The following is a 23,040-nucleotide window of genomic DNA, read 5'->3' as shown; positions in this document are numbered from 1 at the left end:
AATAGTCCCCAGAAGAAATGTGGCTGGAGGCACTGACCTGCACTCCATCCCCCTCATGCCAAGAGGGACAAAGTCTAGAGAGAGTTTCCCCAGTGGAGTTACTGGGATACTGACTCCTTGGCCCTGGGTAAAACCTCCTTTCTTTATCAACCTCTGGGGCAAGTTAATTCAGGGCTGAGAGTATATACAGAGCTGCTAATGCAGAGGAAGAATCTCTTTTCTCAGATAGTTTCCGGCATATCTGGGGAGGAAATATTTACACCCTAGAGATGATGAAGGGACTGAGGTCCCTCACAAAGCAGGGGGTAACCCAGAACTGGCTTTTGGGGTTTTCAGGTAAGAATAAGGGTAAGTTAAGGGTAAGCTTTCCCTCCGGGGCACCTGGGAAAGACTTTAGGAGAAAGGCAATCCTGGGTAAACCTAAAAGGAAATATAGCTACAGCTGGATGGGGAGATGGAAAGGATATCGATGAAGGGTTGTGCATTGGATAAACAGCCTGATTGGAGGGAAGGCTTTCAACTGGGTTGTTGTAGTTAACACTGAAAAATTTCTTGAGTTCCTGCCACCTCCCTCTAAATGCCAATTACACCTGAATCCACTTTCTATAAAAGTGTTGACTGTTGGTTTAGTCTGCATAATCCAAGATGGTCTTCAACTTTATTTCATGCATTTTACAGTAGGCTCATCTGAGATTTTAGATATCTCATAATTTTTGTGTGTATATGTGACTTCAGAAAGAGATGTGAGAAATTATGCTAATAGGAAAGTCATCTCTTATTTTCTTAAATGTCTTTTTTAAAAAAGATATTGTTTTGATGTGGACCATTTTTAAAGTCTTTATGGAATTTGTTACAATATTGCTTCTGTTTTATGTTTCCGTTTTTTGGCTGCCAGGCATGCGGCAGACCAGGGAATCGGACCTGCACACTCTACATTGGAAGGAGAGTCTTAACCACTGGACTCCTAAGGATGTCCCACCTTCTCTTATTTTGAAAAAGGAAAACTTAAATCAATATTTCATCTTTTGTTTATAATGTACCTACTCAAATCCTAATTTTTCTTACGTACTAGCAGCAATGGGTAGGGCTTTTCTGGTGGTTTAGGAGGTAAACAATTTGTCTACAATTCAGGAGACCAGGGTTTGATCCCTGGGTTGGGAAGACCCCCTGGAGAAGGAAATGACAACCCACTCCAGTATTCTTGCCTGAAGAATCCCATGGACAGAGGAGCCTCGTGGGCTACAGTCCATGGAGTTGAAAAGAGTTGGACATGACTAAGTGACTTTCACTCACTCACTCAGCAATGGGTAAGGGCCTGGCAGTAATAAGTAAGCCTTGTGTATGTACATGCTAAGTTGCTTCAGTTGTGTCCGACTCTGAGTGACCTCATGGACTGTAACCTGTCAGGCTTCTCTGTCCATGGGATTCTCCAGGCAAGAATACTGGAGTGGGTTGCCATTTCCTCCTCTAGAAGATCTTCCTGACCCAGGGATCGAACCCCTGTCCCTTATGTCTTCTGCATTGGTGGGCAAGTTCTTTACCACTAGTACCACATGTGGCAAAGGGAAGCCCTTACCTTTACAAAACATTTTCATATTTATTATCTCATGTGGGCAGTCATTACTGTTTCAATTTTTCATTCTTCCTGTTGAGGGTTTTCCACGGAGTTGCAGATCTAACTAATGGAAGAGCCTACATTCAAGCCCAGGCCTCCTGACTCCCAGATTACAGCCTCCCCCATTCCTGGGCCACACCACCTGTTTCGACACCAGAAGTATCTATTGTATTGACCAGGGTAGGAAAACAGCAGTTTTCCACGTGGATGAAAACACAGCTAACTAGGGCATCTCAGTCACTGCTGGTAGTAGCATAAATGGACAAGCTTTGGAAAAAAGAGTTTGGTGAAATGTATTAACACTGCTCCTCTATACCTTTACCCGGTAATTTTACTTCTAGGAATCTATCCTAAGGAATCAATACTAAGGATGTGTGACTAAAGATTTACATAGGAATGTGTTTACTGGAATGTTACTTATAATATCCACCAATAGGAGGTTAGTTAAGAGTAGCATGATACATTCCAATGATGAAATGTTAGCAAAGTCATTAAAAACTTCATTTTGAAGATTATTGGTAGGAAAGAAATATTGAGAAGATATTCATGATATAAGATGTAAAGAAAAAAGTTAGCATCCGGATAGTGTAGCTACCAGAGGAAAAAAAGAATTTATGGAAATGTTAACAATGATTAACTGTGGGTGATGAAATTATAAATAATAAATATTTTTAAATTTTTAGTCATTTCTCATGTTCCATATAGAGCATGTAGCAATTTTATAGTTAGGAAAAATTCTATTTAACTTTTTAAATATAGTAAAAACAGAGTAAACACTAAAAACAAATAGTGGTTAGTATTTAAAATCATCATTTTACCTACACTAGTCTATAAACTAGCTCATGTAAAGAGAAAAACAAACAAACGGAGGACTAATTTGTTACTACCAAGGAGAAGATGATACAAGATTTATGATATAAGATTTGCAATAGAGTGTGTGGTAATTACTTAAAGCTAGAAAATTTTGGCTCCAAACAATTGACTCTCTTGCATGAGCTGAGCCAGTTCCACTAAATGTGCAGGAGCTGGGCTCTAGGAAGCTTTGCTACGAGAACTTCTTGAAAGTTCCTCTACCGGGTAGTCATGTGGTTTCTGCCTTCACTATCTTTGGCCCTGTCTTGTCCTGCGGGATCAGGAGAAGCAGGCTCAGCCCTGAACAACATCCCCAGCAAGCAAAAGCCCAGAGATAATTTGGGACTTTCTAGAGGGGAAGAAAGAAAAGTACAGACCCAGAGGGAAAGCAGCCGAGGGACTCAGGGTTAACATTCCACTTTGGGAGGAGACTTTAGTCCTTGGAGGGCTTCCAGTCTGAACTTGGAGAATTCATCAACAGGAAAACAAATAGCTGGCGTGCTCTGTATTTACTTTGCCTTTCTCAAGGTTGCAACATAAATTTCCCAACTTTGCTAGCTGTTAAGGCTGAGGAGACATTTTGTGAGTTCAGGGCCTTTCTTCCGGCCTGTATGACCCACGTGTGGAGCCCCGTTTGGGGAAGATCTAGACCCCCTCAGGGTGCAGGGGAAAATGGTATAGACACTGTTGGACTCTTGCGGCGCACAGTGTTGGGGGTGTCAAGGAGCTGGAGAACTTGAATCCTTCAAATGAGAGCTCCAGGTGGGCTGCTTAGGAAAAAATCCACTTATGCCACAGGAGTGAAAGCCCTGAGACTTTCTCACTGGGTGAGTTTATGGCAGGCTGGCCATACAAACTACCCAACGGTGTTTTAGTGGAGTGGTGTCCGAGGGGTGATACAGCTGGATCAATTCCTGAAGCAGCCTTCTTCCACACCACAGGGATATTTGTGCTCTCACTCCCAACATTTCCAATTAGCAGAGCAGCTACTGTTGAAAACCACCACATATAATCCAGAAAAAAAACTGTCAGCGTTAACATTATAAAAATTGAATATGTGTCAGACGTGGATTTAGATTCTTTAGGTTAATATTATTTTTGCTATTAGGTAATGAAGTGATATTAATTTACTTGTGCTGTGTGATTAGGTTAATTACTCCAGAATAATCTTGCATTTTAAAAATTAAAAATGGTGGCTCTATCTTCTCATTATCAATCAAAGCAGCAGTAGCACTATAGAAAGCTTCACCATTTTGTACCCGGCTGTGTGCTTACATGCAGTCAGACCAGCAGTAAAAATGACAAATGACCACACTTGGGTAGATCTTCATGTTTAAGTACCTACAAATAACTGTCCATTTGTGAACGGTTAAACTTAATCAATTATTTTTCCTATAGGCAAGATAACCTCTTTCATAAATAAAAATCTACTATTTAGTAGAAATGATATCAGAGCAGCTTAAATCTTATATATAATAATGCCACAGTATGTGAAAACCAAAAGAGGCTCACACACAACAAAAGAAAGCTTAGGAGTTCATCCTTTTTCTGACCTTCGAAAATATAAGTGCTCTCTCCATGGCTCTATAAATTGTTTAAATCCTTTAATGATTCAAATGTGCTGATAATGTTCCTGCACTCGCTGGAACTGTGGTGCTGATAATATTTTGAAAATTACTTTAATTAACCTTATTTCATCTTGTAGTAGTTATAGAACACATTTATATATTTTAAGTATGCATTAATTTGTTTCATCATTAACCTTGGATTTTACCCTTGGTGATTATGGTAATTTATAATTTGGGTTGCATCAGGTGCTAATGCATTAGAACAATACATATTATGGGTCCTGTCAATAGCTTGAGTGGTCAGGATTCTTTCGTTTACAGCCTGGAAGAGTGGAAGCAGGGACAGGGGCCATGGTTCAACAGATAATCCCAGGGATGGATTTTATATGGCCAGTGATTTTGGTGGAGAAGGAAGGATTCTGAATGGCCAAGCCTGGGACAGACATCCCCCTGCTGTCCATCCTACCTCCTACTGAGATCAGTGAGGGTGTTATAGACCAAGGGGAAGGAGAAAAATCAGGGGTCAGCCCCCAAACGGTGTCCATCATAATAGTTCATCAGATATAGGTTAAAATGTAATGGTGTACTATTAAGAGCATCTACTGTGTCCCTGCTCAGCTGACAGATTTCCCCCCTCTGTTGCTTTCTTTTCTGACACATCCAGAAATCTAGTACCGCCGGCATAGGAGTCCTGGATTTTTACATCTGCCCCCCAGTTTGTCACAACTTTCAAAAACCCAGGTTTCATCCCTCACCAGTTCTTTTAGATATCCAATTTTAGATATCAAGGGAACGAGTGTCTTCAAATGGCTCACCCCTGGATGTCACAACCTCCCCAGTCCCACTCCTGCCTCCTCTGTGATTTGCATGGGGATAAAAACATCTTCCACAGGAGTAGGGTTGACCTTAGACCAAGACCTCGAAAGTGGTCAAGCATCAGAATAAATAGAAAGGAATTCTGCTTTTTGAAAGTAATGGTTCTTCACATAGTGTCACTTTGACAACTATAAAACATTGTACTTAAGATAGTAAATTATCTTCAGTGGTTCCTGTGACATAATTTTCTGTCACTGTATCCAATTCAAGACACCCCGCCGTGGGCCCCACGGGCGCCATGAACTACAGGGAAGCTAGGCTCCCTGCCCCCAGGTGCAGAGCTCCGGAAGCAGGTAGGCAGCAGCAGGATTTGCGAGCATTCACAACTTATTTCTGAAAGTGCCAAGCGGGGCCAGAAGAGGGCGAGATTCATCCTAACATAGGGCACCCAGCTCGAATCACAAATGCAGCAAACAACACACTCCTTCCTGACTGGTCTGGGAGTCTGTGTGATTAAAACCCTCTCTCTGCAGACTTTCTCTGTATTAACATTATCTTCATCTTGCACACATCGTATTCAGTGACAGAAAATTATGTCACAGGAACCACTGAAGATAATTTACTATCTTAAGTATAATGTTTTATAGTTGTCAAAGTGACACTATGTGAAGAACCATTACTTTCAAAAAGCAGAATTCCTTTCTATTTATTCTGATGCTTGACCACTTTCGAGGTCTTGGTCTAAGGTCAACCCTACTCCTGTGGAAGATGTTTTTATCCCCATGCAAATCACAGAGGAGGCAGGAGTGGGACTGGGGAGGTTGTGACATCCAGGGGTGAGCCATTTGAAGACACTCGTTCCCTTGATGGTACATCTTGCATCTCATGTTGTGGTTGAGAGGGGTGCCCAGCAGGTGGAGGAAAGGTGTCATATGGAAAGGAAACCTGGGCAGATCAGAGTTTGAACTGAGTCTTTCCTGGTCCAGGCAGCTGTGATCCTGCATATAAGGATGGGTTGTGGGGGTGGGGGTGGGGGTTGGCAGGGACTGCAGTGGGTGAGGGAGGGGCACCCCAGAATTACAGGACTTTCACTTCCCTGGGTTGGGAAGATCCCCTGGAGAAGGAAATGGCAGCCCACTCCAGTATTCTTGCCTGGAAAATCCAATGGATGGAGGAGCCTGGCAGGCTACTGTCCATGAGGTCGCAAAGAGTTGGACATGACTGAGCGACTTCACTTCACTTCATTTCTCAGACCACAGAAAGACCTTAAAGATCATTTGGTTCAATGCTTGTCTTTTAGTGATGCCCAGGAAGATTGTGACAAGTTTATGATCTGAGAACTAGAACAAGGCCCCAAGGCCCCTGGATGGGTGAATGGAAGCCTTCAAGATGCCATCGTCTTTCCTTGTCTATTATTATGTATTGAAAGCAAACTAACCCACAACCCCAAATTATAGTGGTTTAACACAGCAGAAGTTACATCTTGCTTGTGGAACCATTTAAAGCCTGTCTGGTGGGTACCCTTTCATGCAGTGTTTCAGGGATGCAAACATCTTTTGTTCTGTGGCTTCCTCCATCCCCAAGGGCCTTGAAGTTAGTTGTTAGACTGAGACAGGTAGAAAGAGGGAGTGAAGGATTACATATGAGATGGGCAAGCCTGAAAGTGGGGTATCTGACTTCTTTCTATTCATATTCTAAACTGGCTGGAATTCACTTACAATGCTGCCTTTCTGCAAGGGAGATTGGGAAATGTAGTCCATCTGCGTGCCCAGGAAGGAGATGGGATGGGTCTGGACAAGCCTGCAGCACTGTTATTTTCAGGCTTTGGGAGGTTTATGTTGAGCAGCAGAGGGCATGTGATCTTTGCAGTTGGATGAACTTGGATTTGGATACTGGTTGAACGACCTTGGGCAAAGAATCAATCTCTTTTAGCCTCAGTTTGTTTAGCTGGGAAATGGGGGCAGCTTGTGGGGTCACCATGAGAATTAAATGGTTGTAAAATGTCTATGTCACAGTACACTTTCACCTTGATTTTAAATACCACTGGGACGAAAAGGATGGGGAAGGAAGAGAAAACAGACTGAGTTCCTGTGTCTTATTTCGATCAGCCCCGTGTGCCTGAACTGCCAAGCAGGGCCCAGCTGAGTCCAGAAAGCAGGCTCCATCAGATGCCGAGAGTGGTGGTATGTTCCTCTGTCTCTTATTAAATTTCAACACAATTCATCCTAATCGACACAGGATTTTGAAAGGAAAAGAAAAACAATAACTCAGGAGCATCTATTTTAATTGATTAATAACAATTCGGTCACTTAACATCTAGTTCCTGCTTGAGATTTTAAGCCCTCATGTTCAGGCTGAAACTGACACATCTAGAGAGCAATGATCTAACTATTTTCTTTTGAAAAAAATAAATTTCTGGCTAGCAGTGGAAAGAGAAATGATCTAAACAGCAGTTGTCACCTTTCACTTAGGGATTTTGACACTCTAAAACGAAATCTGGCTCTCAGGAGGGAAGAGAACTGCTTTCTCACCTTGGATAAGACCCTGGGGGAAGGGACATGGATCAAGTCTCCTGACATACCCAGGGCCTGGCACATTAAGGGCTTAATAAATATTTGCTGATATTGAATTTATTACTGAATGAAGACAGGTACACAAGTAATAACAATGAAAACAACCCATTTGCCTGACACACCAAGATTTTGGGGGGCAGGGATCTCCCTCCGTTGTAGTTTTGAACTCCGTGAATGGTTTCTTTAATTGTAAAGCTAACAATAAAATGAACAGACACAACCCCCGCCCCCACCCGCCCCCAACACACACCCAGGGCGACATTCTACAGGGGGATAAAGCCAAGAAGCCCGACTGTGTTTACTTTTTATGGCACTGTCCTTTAAAATAACCTTCCAATCCCGGTTAGTCAAGATGAGTGGCAATGGCATATTGAAAGTAATAAATAAAACGACGTCCGGAGCTCAGAAGGTTAACCTTTTTTTCAAGAAATTATTTTCCCAAGTCCAAGGGTAAAATGGCGCCTGGAATTACAAAATGTGGTCCTGTAGTGACCCCTGGTGCTCCTTCTGTGGAATTGCCTGAGCCTGTAATTGTGCCCCGCTTTAGTTATTAGCATGATCTTGATTGATTTATGAGCTCGGGGCTTGCTTAGAGGGAGAGTGGAAGACGCAGGAGGAGGCTGGGAAAATCCTTTCTTTCAGTCCCTTTTTCAAGTGGGTTACCACCACAATGTCAAAATAATTAATACATTAACACTGGTATAATATTTAAAACTGAAGCCATGTGCTATCTTGAAAAAAAGCTCTTTCACCGCCAAAAAATTATTGGTTTTTTTATTTTATTTGTCAGAAGGCAGATTATTAAGCAGTTTCTTTTGCCCATTAAGAGGTTCTTTGTAAATCAGTTGGACAGAGGACAGTTTTTAATTTCAGAGATTAATTATCACATACAATAATCGAGCCATTCTTTATGTTTTTCTTGAGACCTATTCATTTAAATAAAAGACATACAGAGCTAGTCTATGAAACAAGAATGAAGATTGTGGATGAAATGTAGAAGTATTTTGTCATTAAAAAGTGTTGTTGAAATTTATTTCAATAAGGATATTCATATTCCCAGGAAGGAGAGACTAGTTAAATTATACCTATTTAGTAAGCGAAAATGGTGAAAAGCAATTGTCAAGGATTTGAGGTTATTGGATATCTATGGGTGAATTTAGCTTAGCTCTCAATGTTGCAGCCAAGATTATGAAATGTGATGAAAGAAAGAAGGGCCTTTTCTTTTTCCATCCCCTCCATGATGACAAAAGTCAGCTGAGTTCAGTTCGCAGACATTTAATGCTCAGTTCTGGGTGCCAGGTGCTTTAGTGCACTTGGCCGGGCAGAGTGGGGTCCCTTCCCTTCACGAGCTCCAGGCCCAGGAGGGAGACATGCCAGGAATCCCCACCATTTCCAATCCTGCGATGGGCGCTGGGCTAGAGAGGGAGCAAGCAGGCTGAGTCTCAAGGTTGAAGGGGACAGTTCCCTGGAGGACATGACCTTGGGAGACAGGAATTAACCAGGGGGCAAAGAGGGTCAAGGGTGTTATGAGAAACAGGCCCTGGCCCAGGCCAAGAAGCCAGAATTGCACTTCCGTCTAGTGAGGGTTTGTGAAGGGAAGAGGACACGCCTTGAGAGCATCCCCAACTTGTGTACTAAACCGAGGCCTGGGCTGCTCTGGAGGGTTTGGCAGGAGAGGGACATGAGGGTGAGCTGGAGGGGGCTGGAGATGGATCAATGGAGGCAGACAAAAGATTTTCAGTGCAACAACGGTGTGGTGCCTCCAACTCTCTCCTGGCTTTGTCACTGGGGCTTACTGGGATCCTTGCAATATGAGGAGGGAGCCGGGGCCTAACCTCTCTCAGCTTGTTTTTCTCACCAGCGATTGGGCATACTAATGCCTACTTTACAGAACTGGGATGTAAATAGGAGAGGGGCTGACACATTGCAGGTGGCCTTTGTAAATGGTGCTTAACTTTGATTAAAGTGAAAATGATTCACATGTAAATGCTCCAAAGGAGCCTGGCCCCTGTGTGTGCTCGCGGCATTCTGAAACCATCCACAGTGCTTGGCTATGTAATTATATGATGATACCATTAATGCCTGCTCCTTCTAGCAGGTAAGCCCCATGAGGTCAAGGGCTGTATATATTTTGTCACCATGATTCAAGTGCACCACAGGTGCTAAAAATTGCCATCAACCAAAATCCAGAACACTGACAACACCAAAAGCTGGCAGGATGTGGAGCAGCAGAAAGGCTCATTCATTGCTGGTGGGAATGAAACATGGTACAGTCACTCTGGAAGACAGTTTGGTAACTTTTTATAAAACCAAACATACTCTTACTACACGATCCAGCAATGCACTCCTTGGTGTTTACCCGAAGAAGCTGAAACTTACATCCACACAAAAACCCACACACAGATGTTCACAGTAGCTTTATTCAAAATTACCCAACTTGAAAACAACAAAGATTCCCTTCAGTTACGTGAATGGATAAATAAATCATAGTACATCCAGACAATGGAATATTATTCAGTGCTGAAAAGAAATGAGCTATCAGGTCATGAAAAGACATGGATAACCTTAAAAGAGTATTGCTGGGTGAAAGAAGCCAATTTGAAAAGAATACATACTGTATGATTCCAACTATATAATGTTCTGGAAAAGGCAAGACTATGGCCATGGTGAAAAGATCACTGGTTGCCAAGAGTTGGAGACAGTGGGGGATGTGAATAGGTGGAGCACAGAGGAGTTTTAGGCAGTGAAACTGCTCTGACACTGTGATGGTGGAGACATGTCATTAGACATTTGTCCAAATTCATAGACTGTGCAATGCCAAGAGTGAACCCTAATGTAAACTATGGAGTAAAGGTGATAGTGATATGTCAGTGTAGGTTCATCAGCTGTAACTAAGGGACCACTCTGGTGCAGGATGTTGATAGTAGAGGAGGCTCTCTGGGGACAGGGGATATATGTGAAATCTCCGTGAAAGTGAAAAGTGAAGTCGCTCAGTCGTGTCTGACTCTTTGCGACCCCATGGACTAATGTAACCCACCAGGCTCCTCTGTCCATGGGATTCTCAAGGCAAGAGTACTGGAGTGGGTTGCCATTTCCTCCTCCAGGGGATCTTCCCAACCCAGGGATTGAACCCAGGTCTCCCTCATTGCAAGCAGAGGCTTTAACCTCTGAGCCACCAGGGAAGCCCTGAAATCTCTGTACCTCCTCTTTATTTTGCTGTGAACCTAAAACTACTCTAGAACAATGAAGTCTTTAAGTAAACGGACGTCAGAGGAAGGACAGAAGACAATACCTGAGGACGGCTCTGCCAACATCTCATCTTGCTAGGGTGATGACAAAAGTGAAAAACAGTAAAGGAACCCTCCATTTGGGGGCAATTATTTCCCACAACCCTCTGATTCTGGGACTGATAACTTATTTTGGAAAGAGCAGTTGAATTAGAGGCATTAGCATCCTCATTGTAGCCAGGTGTGAGGACGGAGCAGTGGCAGAAAGATCTGGCTTCCAAGGCAAGAGGACCTAGCTTCGAGTTCCAGTCTCATCACCAACTTCTCCCAGCCTCCATCTGCTCATTTGTAGAGAAGGAGTAAGATGCTTTATTAGCAGAACCCTTCTGAAGATTAAACAAGATAATCCATTTAAAACCCTTAGCACACACTCACACCTGTTATTATTAATTATTGAATTTACTGACAACAAAAAAAATCTGTGGTTTTGGTTCACTGTTGTGTCATAGCAGCACCCACATTTATTCTCTGCAGTAGTGACAAAGTACCCTATATTCAGCTTTACATTTCAAAGAAATCTTAAAAACAACTAACTCCTCTTTCATCACTAAATTCACATCAAAATTTGTCACTGTACAGATGAAAGTTGTATATAGTTGCATTGGCCAATATTTATCATGTGCCCTTTTCAAGTTTCACATAAATTTTTTGAATATATGTATGTTTATATCTGTTTTCATGAAATAAAGAAATTGATGTGTTTCTCTGTCTAAATAAAAGTACATTTTTATACAAACATGAAAACAACAAGAGACTGGATGAGTTGGACTCATCCTCATGCCATGTACTGAGTGCTTGATGAATATACCATCCCTATTGTTATACTACTTATTTTTGTTTTTGAGTGGGTCTCACCCTGCTCATACATTCATCCCACAAGTAAGGGCCAAGTGCCCTATGCATGACACTGGGCTAGACTGGGAAGATCCAGAAAAGAACAATGTCCCTGACCTCAAAAATTGAAGGCTCTAGAAGAGGAGACAGAGGAGCAAGCAGTGGCCATCTAGGGTTGTGTGCCCAGCAGGTTGTGGAAACTCTGAGAACAGTTTTACCAGCTCTAAGTGTTTATTTCGGGGTGACCACTGGTGGGGGTGCAGATAAACGAGAGGAGCTGTTAGAGAGGGCTTCCTGGAAAGTTCAGGGTTTTGTCTGGAGGACAAAGTGGAACTGGCCAGGCAGAGATGATCCACCTGGTTCTCTGCCATATAACTGGGGATATGCTTATTCCATATCTGCCACTGAAGCAGTCACAGTGGGGATAAACTTTAAAAAACGCATGCCTGCCTTAAAGAGGGCATCAAATGCATCAGGAATGAAAAAACACATCCTGTTTTGCTCAAAGGATACCAAACTCCCATCACTGAAAAGTGCCACCATTTCTTCCCTAAAACCAGAAAGTATTCATACGGGGCCCATGGGGCATGCACCCTGTGTGAGGTGCCAGGCAGGGAGGTGTGATGTGTCCACTGCTTGCTATCCCCCTGGGCCTGGCTCTCACCATCTAGAATCTAATTAGGATGGCATTTCCATCTACTTACAATTTGCTAACCAAACAGCCCAGACAAACTCCCTCCTACCCGCCACCTACACAGACATGAGATGAGATGGGAAGTGATGGGCCTTCCTCTCGCTGCCCACGTGAACACTTGAGTTAATCTGTATCTGGGCATTATGACTCAACAAATTATTTTGTGCATTTGCTTTATTGCAGACTAGTGGTTGTTATAAAATTAGTTCTATTCCACATTATTGGTTCATAATTAGAATTACATGAACAAAACAGATACGATCTCACCAAGTCTTCTATGGCTGAGCAATTGAACTGACTGCACAAATTCTTTTCCTTACCTCCCCCACTCCAGTTCCATTTTCAGGTTGTTTTCAGAGTCGTTAAAAAAAAAAAAGCCTTAGACTTATTTCAGCTGGATTTCCCTACAGCTTTTAGGTAGGCTGACTATATAATTTAGTGTCCAAACTGGGACAACTGTGAAAGTGAAAGAGAAGCTATTAATAGTTGAGTCGAGACAACAGCATCAGCCAGAACTGCCCCAGGCAGCTACCCAGTGTGGTTACCCTATTTTTGGGGGTGGGCCACCCTTCCCAGCAGTCATGGATTAGTCCTGTTGGTTGGCCTTGCCGCTTTTTCTGATTGTCTTTTTTTAAATGTTAATTTGGGGCAATCATCTTTGTAGATTAAACATTTCCCCTTGCTGCATGGATAGTTACAGTGCAAGTTCACAACAAATCTGAGAAATTAAGAAGACAAGAAACAAAGTGTATATTTGCATCCAGACACGTGGATGCTGGGGACTTGCTTTGACATGACCACTTCAAAGGGTAAAGGGAAATCTGAGCTTGCCGTTATTTAAATTTTAAATGTGTGACCTGGACCACAGTATGAAAATATACTTACCTTCCCCTAAGGCATAGGAACCTTTGCACAAAGTAGCTTTATAATCTCTCTCCATTCCACAAAAATCAGACTGCCTAAATGAAAAGCTCACCTTCTGGCTTGAAAATGGAATATGCATCAGTAAATATGAGAATGTGTTTTTCTGGGAAATAATTTTCATTTAGTAATATCTGGGTGGCATCCAGTGATGCTGACTTTGACTCTGGGTTGATTCAAGTGAAACTGGCTGTTTAGCATCTTTGTCATTAAAGTTGCCATCAGCCATCCATTTTCCACTCTTGGGAAGCCAAGGAATCGTTTTGCTTATTAAAATATGAGACTTTCTACTTTTTGTTTCTCCAGTGATCCTGAAACATGTGAACCTGAGGCAGAAAAATAAAGTACCTTTGGGTCCTTGAAGCAGCAGTGATTTGTCCAAGCACAAGGACTATATGTCAGATATGCCCTGCTTACCACCCTACCTGTCACTAAGGTCTGTGAGAAAACCAACTGTGATAATGATACCTAGTTTAGGGACATATTTATTTTACTAATTAGCACACACACACAGGTTATTTCCAGGGGGTTCCTGAATGGCTCAGTGGCAAAGAATCCTCCTGGGATACAGGAGATGTGGATTCAATCCCTTGGTTGGAAAGATCCCCTGGAGAAGGAAATGGCAACACACTCTAGTATTCTAGCCTGGAAAATCCCATGAACAGAGGAGCCTGGCAGGCTGTAGTTCATGGGGTCACAAAGAGTCAGACGCGACTTAGGGACGGACTAAACAACAACGAACTATAAAGTACCAGTACAACAGGAGTTATTATTCTCACTTCGTTGTATTTTGGATGGAGTTGAACTATTTTGGCAGTCACAGAATGAACTGTAGATCTGTATCCAAATCTGTAAATGATAAATTGTATTTTCATAAGTTCATGCTTCACTGAAATGTAGCATACATGTTTCCCTAACTGTCAGAAGCAACCTACACTTAGCAAGGTGGGCAGTAGCCTCAAGTTAAAATGTATATGGAGTCATAACGAGCTCTAGAGAATAGATGGCTGCCACAAGAAAAGAAAGGAAGGCAAAAAAAGAGACAGAAAAAGGAAGGAAGACAGGCAGGCAGGAAGAAGGAATTCATGATGGTTTCAAAATAACAATTTGCAATTCATCCTAAGTAACCAGGGGCAACCGCTCATATGACCATCCAAAGGAAAATCTTGTTAGAATGAGGTCATCTTTTCCCTCAAAACAAGACAATAGAAAGCAGCAGGTGAATTTGCATTGCACTATCACTTTGTGATATGTGGAAATTTGATTTCTCTGTGTGGTGTGATGGTCACAGGCACCAGTGTGGACAGGAGTAGGGCAGCACTGCAGACGGACAGTGGGAGCCCACAAACTAGTTGCCTCCTGCAAAGAATCATTGACAAGACAAATCTTCATCAATGTACAAACGATCATCTTTATCAAGAATGTTTTCTCTCTTATCTCATAATAAACCTGTCTGTGTTTGTGTGTGTGTGTGCGTAGTGGAGGGCAGATGCTGTTGAGTGAGTGGATATTTGTGTGTGTGAGATCTCGTCTGGTGTGATGAAGGGAAAAAACACGGTGTGGGGGCCTGTTCTTTGTTTATTTTGCAGATAAATCTCATCTCTAATCCGGATGCAGAGCAACGTCTTGTGCAAAGGAAAGGAAGCCCTTCCACCACCCTGATGACACCCGTATAAATCACAGGCTTTATTCCTCTGCTGTGAGGGGCATTGCAGATTGGAGCAACGTCGCAAACTCTCATTGGGTGATGCTTCATTACTTGGTGGAAAATCCCCAGAGCCAAAACATTATTTAAATGTGATATGAAAATAAACATGATTTATATGTGTGTCGTCTGCTGAGACGTTCTTGCTGTTACTGCCCATGCTGTTATGCATCAGGAATAGAGCCTCGATTTATCGCCAGTTCAAGCTACACACATGCTCCATGACAGGACGCTGTCTCCATTCTCAAGTTCCAGGAAGGAGACGGTGTTTGCTGAGTGGTGGGTTTCAGATATTCAGAGGTATCATTGACTTTTATGGGCCAAGGATGTATGTGCACATGTGTGTGCATGTGAACTTGTGTTGGGCCGAGTATGTGTGTGCACGTGTGAGCACATGTGTGCTTGTGTTGGACCGAGGATGTATGTGCATGCGTGCATGTGGACTTGTGTTAGGCTGAGGATGTGTGTGCACATGTGTGCGTGTGGGCTTGTGTTGGACCCTGGACCACATTCATGTGAAGGGTGCAGGGAACAGACACTTTGTACTCAGGTGTGTCAATTTTTGACAGCTGCTGAATGGTGTTTCTGGTGAAAAAGAGAAAGAAGAAAGCATGATTTCCATTTCAGCCCAGGGCTGGGACCCACATGTTTAGCTCAAAGTCAGTAGAAGTCTCTGAAAAGCAGATTTGGATTAATAAATGTCAGCAGGTCTTCAGCCCAAATGGGATTTGATTCACAGGAAGAAGCGCAGTTGGGATGTTTCCATTACCAAAGAGCTACAGGGAAAGGCTTGTCTTTGAGGGTGAGGACGATCCCCCAGGTGCCTACGTGGAGCTTTGATGATCACCGTCTTTCCCGCTGGGCTATCATCAACACTCAGAAAATGTGGGGTCTTTGTGAGCCCTACCACATGCCATGGGTGCTGTTTCACTGCTCCAGAAGGGCAGGAGGGGTGTCCGAGCTGAGACTAGACACGCCTGACTGAGCAGGTGACAAGCTCTGTACATGGCAAGACATCCCAAGCTGACCCTCACGACAGTCCTACCTTCAAGCCCATTTTGAAGATGAGGAAACTAAGGGCCACAGAGGGAAAAGTCCCAGATCTTGGAACTCTATAGGCCTCGAGAATACAGGTCTTCTTCCAGAGCGTCTCTTCTCAGGACAGACTCTTTTTTTTTTTTTTTTTAATGCCATAAGTTTATTTACAAACGTATCTAGGATGCTGAGTTCAAGGGTTTGATCGTTTTAAGAGACTGCACCTCTTAATATGTTCCTCTTCCTATCTGTCTCATGGGTTACTTTTTAAGCAGTTGGTGTCTCACTATAAAGAAAGGCACAGCAAATCCAGACCCAAAGAACAAAGTCATCATAGCTAGTAACGTCCACTTGTTTTCCACTGAACATGGTATATTCTTCCCTGGACCCTCCTCGTAGTGGCTCCGACGAACCACAGAGGTTATGAACCTCCGGATGCTCTGTCCCAACATGGCGCTGTTGGAAGCTCTACAAAAGATGGAGACTGAAGGCGGAAGAGATGGCGGCCGCAAAACGTGTGCTGCTTCCTCACGACCTTGTTCCCCAAACTCAGGACAGACTCTTAACTGGTAGTTTTACCAAGCTTGTCTCCAGCTGCCCATCCTCTGTTTTTCAAGATTAAAGGCTCTAAATGATATCCAAAATGGTGAGAACCTACACCAAATCATTTTTAGATTGATGTGGGGAAGCAAAGAAACTTAGAAATATACTCAATTAGGATTTTATTTTCCCTTTACACTTATTTGGCTGAGTTGTAATCGTGTTTCTTTTAAATCATGTCTTTCAAACTATGTTTATAGGCTTTTATTTTAAATAAGAGAGTTGGGAGTGGGCTAAATGGGTGACGGGGGTCAAAAGTATAAACCAGTTATAAAATACAAGTCTTGGGGATGTAACATACAGTGTGGTGACTATAGTTAACAATAATGTATTGCATACTTGAAAGTTACTAAGAGTAAATCTTAAAAGTTTTCATCACAAGGCAAAAAAATTTCATAACTGTGTGATTGATGTTAACTAGACTTAACTGCTGATCATTTCATAATGTATACAAAGCTCAAATCGTTATGCTGCACAGCTGAAGCTAATATAATGTTATGTCAATTATACCTCAATTAAAAATAAAAAGAATGAGTATTTTAAAAATAAAATTGAAAAAGAAAAAGACATAGTAACTCTTGGGGGTCTAAATAGGGAGACTTTTTTTTAAGAAAAGGAAAAACTTTTACTTCTGAAATAACCTGGGATCTACATCAAAGGTGCAAAATAATAGTAACAAAAATTCTTGTAAATTCAGATTCTTCAAATGTTAATATGTTACCATGTTTCCTTTCTCTCTCCGAGTGTGTGGTGTGTGTGTGTGTGTGTGTGTGTGAACACTTTTCTGAATGGTTTGGAAATTGTAGACATGCTGCCTTTTATTCCTGAATGTATTTCCTAGATTCATTTATACAACCACAGGGCAGGTATTAAATCCAGGAAAGCAACATTGCTAACTTGCAGATTTTTTCCAAATTTCAGTACTTGTCCTACTAATATCCTTTCTAGAAAAATGTCTTCACATACTTTGGGTTTGTGTTAGACTTGTGTTCCACTTGTGGGGACCTGTGTGAGTCTGCTAAAGTTTTAGACTATTTACCTAAAAACTCAGTATTACCACACATATACACACATATATACATATTTATATATACAATTCTGTTTTTATGGTTGTAATGAAATATCCATACTAACAAATTAAAAATCTTTATATTCTAACCAAAAAATCAAACCAAACTCTAGGTTTCTCCATGCATTTCCATTTCGTGTGAGTCTCTTTACACATCCATTTGGACCCTTCCGGGTGCTGCGCCTTTGCCTGTTCACAGGGTTTCTGAAAGTCTCAGCCATGACTTTGCCTCTGAATATAGAGTGGGTGAAACAAACGTTTGAAGGGTGTTTGTTTGTTTGTTTGTTTGGTAAAGTGTGATGAGAAAGGGTAATCTGGTCTGTAAGTGGGTTTCTGTGAAACAATTCCTGGTGAAGTTGTGACACTGGGAATGTCACTCCATACATCTGCTGAGAGCAGGTCATCTGGCTCCCAAGATCAAATGGTGTGTCCCGAGACCCAGGGACAGGCAAGTGACAGAAGGAAAAGACAACATGAACCCAGGATTTAGTGCTGCCCACGAGGAGGATTAGTGAGCCGCCTTTACGATGCTGGTGTTGACAGACAGGACTAGCCTCTATTTTACGGGCTATCCACGGAGCTGTCTCAGGGTTCTCCTGTGGGTAGCAGTCATGTTTCAGCTGACTCGATTTGTCCTGTAGTTTATCCAAATCAGTGTAATAATAAGCTAGGTTATAAGGGCGTTTACTTTTCCACGTATGCTCGAGTGAAGTCAACCTGTTATAAAACCAAGCAAATCAAGGCTTCTGTTTCTCCTGCTGGTACCCGGTGTGGGTGTGAGAGTAATCAACCTGTCCCCTCCGAGACGTATCCCTCCAGAAAGTTTGTAAAAGCTCTTTATTCCTCGTAGGGAAATGATTTTAGTCTTAGGAAGGAAACACATGGCTTTCTTCTTACAGCTTCAAACTCCGTCTTGCCAGCTGCGTTTATTTCCCTCGGCGTGGCGCTAATGAAAGGAGACTTTGATGAGCTTTGTGAACCGCCATTCCAGAAGAAGGGCTGCAGAGTGGAAGGTGCTCATTTGAGAGCATTTCTGCCTTATCTCCAACACACATCCCCGAGAAACGTCACTGGCATTGGGTGGGAAGCTCAGGGGGCCTGATTTACCTGCCAGAATGGCTTTCTATGAGTAGGAGTCTGTGGAGAAGTGATAAAGGGAAGGCAAACCAACTTTCACATTCTGAAGGCTTGTGTCTCTCCTGTTCCCTGCTGGGCCTGGTATACTTTAAAGCGAATTCCTGCTTTGGGGGTTTCAGTGTTGTTGTTTTTTTTTTTTTTTTTAAAGGTGTTAGCAATCTGTCTTACGTTCTCCCACCCCTGCTGGGATTTATGATCCAGTTTGTATTTTACTACATGGTCTTGGCAGGCTCCCCCTCGTTGAAATTCAAACCGAAGCAACCTGATGGGGGAACAGACATAAAAATATTAATTTGGTGGATATTAAAAAAAATCACGCTGGTTATAAATCAGGGGCTGTCCACTGGTTCCTTTCATCATCTAAATGGTCCTTCTAACCAGACCACAAATCTTACTGGGGAGGAGGTGGGGGCTTGGAAGGTGGGGGTTCCCTTCCTGAGGTTTTGGAGACAGCTTCCATCCAACACTTCCTCAAACCTGGCTTTGTTTTATTAAAGGTAATAAAAAGTGAGTACTTCTGGTACAGGCAGGCTAATTAGCTGGCCTCACAGAACAGACTGAGCTTAAAAGAAAGTTGGCTTGGTCTAAAAGAAATCAGTTGTGCAAATGCCTAAATTTTGATTAAAAATAAGGTTTGGGAGACTCAGGAGGCATGTTTTGCTTCTCCAAGGCTGTGGTGGTGGAAGGTGGATGAAGCGGGATTGGGGAGACGAGGACGGGAGGAAGCTGACCTGGGTGTGTGTTTCCATGACCGAGGCTGAGATGAAGATGGTGTATGTGTGTCTGCATTGACCCCTCGCATCCCAGTCCTTGGATTCTAACAGGGCGCTATATAGATAGAGCGGGGGGAGGGAGGGCAGTTACATTCCCATGGGGTAGAATTAAGAAAAGTGGCAGGGAATTTCTCTTCCATAATGAGATTTTAATGGACTCTTCCATTTCCATCTTATGGCTGATCTTTATAGTTAAAAGACTCTTGATAGATACTTTAAAATTTTATGAAAACTCCAGGAATTGGTTTTTAAAAACTGTGGCTGATTGGAAGGCTAAATACTTCTATAAGAAGGTGCTAATACCAAATGAATGTATAATACAAGTCTTAATGCTGGTGCTGAGGTCTCTTTAGAATAGTTATCATGATCTCAAAGTTTGTTTCAAAATTTGCAAGCATCAAGTGTCAAAACTGAAACCCTAATGAAAGTTAAATTCTCATCTATTGGTATACTTCCTTTTTAGAGTTTTTGGTTCTTTGTTGTTTTTACCATACTGTTGCATTCAAATTTCCTACATGCTAATTTTTTTGTGATATTTAAGTAAAATGCAGTATATACAAAAGAACTATTGAGTGTAAATCTCATAGTAAATTTTTTTACACTATAAAATGAAAATAAATATATTTAAACAAAAAAAGGAAGTGCTAATAAATATAGAAAGCTGGCCCTATTACAAATATTCACATGTACAAATGGAGGTGTAGCTATGATGGGAAATTCAACAGCATTCTAGAAGTTCAAGGTTTTATTTAATGGCACAAAATCTAATAAAGCAAACAAACCAGAAATTCACCCCAGCCAGGCTCACAGCTAACGTGTGTGCTATAATGAAGTTCCAAACACATCTGGATCTTGGGGTTAAAAAGAAAGAAAATTCAGTAGCTGGAAAGGGGGCAAGCAGTTTTCTTTAGAAATCAAAGCGAGTTCTTTGATTCAAAATACTACCATGAAAGCAGGAAGGAAAATGATTATGAATCCATTTTTTTAAGGGAAATGATTTCTAACCAACAATTGGTGCTTATTACTTCTCTGCCATCTCTATAGGCAGCATTAAAGAAGGGGCCTCATTTTTGCCTGATGATTGTAATGATTATCATCTCATCTTAAACAGAGATTTTCCTATTGGTCACCATGCAATCTTAATACTGACAGTGCCTTGGACTTGAAAAATGGTGTTCTCCTCTCTGAGAAATGGGAGGCCAGAGAAGGCACAGTGGTTCTGAGCTTCACTCTAAAGCAATTATGAGCCCTTCACAACCCTCAGACAAGAATTGATTTTTATTTTTAGATTATTAAGCTGTGGGTATAAGGAAGTCAGGATAAGTGACCTAGCTTTGACCTTGTCGATTGAATTCTTGAATTGATTCAATATTGAAAAGGAAAACTTTTAAGGAAGCATTTCTGCCTTATAATCTCCCCAAATTTACTTTGCTTCTTTCCCACCTTCACAAAAATCATCATGTTCATAAGGATAGATGATTAAACAGGACAGTAAGTGCAGGATATTGGAATATCAGGGTTAATTGCAATGTCCTAAAGAAACCTTGAAAAAGGGAAAACCTCCAAAAGGTAGTGATACGTTAGATCTGTTTCATAAGTGCTGCTGCTGCTGCTGAGTCGCTTCAGTCATGTCCGACTCTGTGCGACCCCATAGACAGCAGCCCAAAGTCACTTCAGTTGTGTCCGACTCTTTGCAACACTTTGGATAGTAGCCCACCCGGCTTCTCTGTCTGGGATTCTCCAGGCAAGAATACTGGAATGGGTTGCTATAGCCTCCTCCAGGGGATCTTCCAGACCCAGAGATTGAACCTGCATCTCTTATGTTCCTGCATTGGCAGGCAGGTTCTTTACCACTATCACCACCTGGCAACCTCTCTTTCACGCCTTCATCAAATATATTTCCACTCATGCACCCAGAACACCAAGGTGTCCAGCTTTTATACTCATATTGTGGGTACTTATTTTACCAGTCGTTTCTAGAAGTATTGGTGTTTACATATACCTTTATATGTTGAATTTAATTGCTTTAGTAAGCCGAGAAGGGTCCTCCAGCCAGATTCAGGTCCCTGCCCAAGAGGCGGAAGGACCGTGGTGACTCTGACCATTCGGGTCACCTTGCTTCCTTCTTTAACTCCTTGGAACAGCTCAGAATGTGTCCAGATTGAGCCAACTTCCAATGTCTAGAGTGTGGACTCTGGAGCCCACCAGCTTCCTCCCACCCCAACTTGAGCTTTAAGCAAGCCAACACCCTCACGCTTCCCTGAGAACATGCTCTGTTCATTCCTTACTTAGACTGTCTTCTGGAAAGTTCTCTATGCCTGCAGCTATCCAGCTCTTACCAAAGTCTTCTTCTGTGTGCTTCTCCAAACCATCTACCCCAGCTTTTGCTTGTCTTTCTCTCTTCCTAGCCTCTGTGGGATTTCTGGCAGGGATGGCCTGGCCTGGCACTTGATAGTTACATGCTCTTTTCAATCGTGTTGCTTCTCCCCTAGAGAAAATCTAACTTCTTTGAGTCTCAGATTTACCATCTATAAAAAGATAACATTTGCAAAGTCGTTGTGAAGATGACAGAGCTCAGGCCTGACTCATATAATAAGTGTTTATGAGGTTCCCCACTTCTTCCTAAGGACTATGTCCCATTTCTGCTGGGTCCTCTCTACCTCACAGAGTAAAATAAAATGTTTTTGGGTGTTGTTATTATTGAATGGTTCTGCAAAAATCAAGCCATTATGCTGTACCTTATTCTGTTGTAGGCAGACTATGATTTTCGTTGATTTTTCTGGAAGGGAAGGGAACAGTCAAATGTTTGAATGGGAGTGACCTGGTCTGATGTTGGGTGAGCCTAGAGAAATGATAGAAGCCAAAGCTAGTCATGACAAAGCACTCTCTAATTCTAAATCCCAGAGTCAGAGGTATCTGTTAGATCAGCCAATGCAAACTTCTCATATTCCTGAGAATGACAATCTCTAGGATGAACTGTGATGGGTAGTCCCAAAGACTCACAAACACAATATTTTCTATTTAGAGAAAGGAGATCATGACAAGAAAGGGGTCCCAAGGAGGTGTTGACACGTCCTTCTGATGAATGTTCGAGAGACCTGGAATGGGTTAATTTTCTGAAGAGCTATGCCCTTGTCATCCAGACTGTTGACTCGACAGTTACCCCTGACTCGGACACAGCATTCTCCTTTCATGACCCGAATCCTGAGGGGCCCTCCCAGCAAAATGGAACTTCGGAGGCCATATTCCCGCCAACCGCAAGGTGAGTACACCCTCCCAATGACTGCATAAGGTAGAACCGTCTCAGCTCAGCAGGCCTCTTGCTAGAAATGGAAATCAGAGATTTGAATTCATATTTCATGTTCATTGTGTTTGGTTTAGTCTGCAAAACAGACTAAAGTACAACGCATGTGCCTACACAAATGCTATAAAATTAGTGCAGACAGCTGGCAAATCATTAATTAACAGCAGAAATGGTCTTCAAATGGCACTCTAGGGAGGCCACAGAAAGAGGAAATTCCCTGGACCTGGTTTCAGTTTTGCCCATGACCCAAATTCATC

At 42.3% G+C, this 23,040-nt stretch overlaps 1 long non-coding RNA gene and 1 pseudogene across 2 annotated transcripts; one reads left to right on the top strand and one right to left on the bottom strand.

Moving 5' to 3' along the window:
• Positions 1 to 3,032: 3,032 nt before the first annotated feature.
• LOC110132268 (uncharacterized) lies at positions 3,033 to 14,995 on the top strand. 2 transcript variants are annotated; one of them, XR_002312422.2, is made up of 3 exons: positions 3,033 to 3,294; positions 13,467 to 13,596; positions 14,750 to 14,995. It is a non-coding gene; the product is annotated as an uncharacterized lncRNA (long non-coding RNA). The 2 variants fall into 2 exon arrangements; XR_011488819.1 differs by lacking the exon at positions 13,467 to 13,596.
• Positions 14,996 to 16,034: 1,039 nt separating this feature from the next.
• On the bottom strand, positions 16,035 to 16,352 carry LOC110132267 (cytochrome c oxidase subunit 7C, mitochondrial pseudogene; annotated as a pseudogene).
• Positions 16,353 to 23,040: the final 6,688 nt, after the last annotated feature.

Source organism: Odocoileus virginianus, chromosome 1, assembly GCF_023699985.2.
Source record: "Odocoileus virginianus isolate 20LAN1187 ecotype Illinois chromosome 1, Ovbor_1.2, whole genome shotgun sequence".
Lineage (NCBI taxonomy): Eukaryota > Metazoa > Chordata > Mammalia > Artiodactyla > Cervidae > Odocoileus > Odocoileus virginianus.
This window is presented reverse-complemented; position numbering and strand designations above follow the sequence as displayed.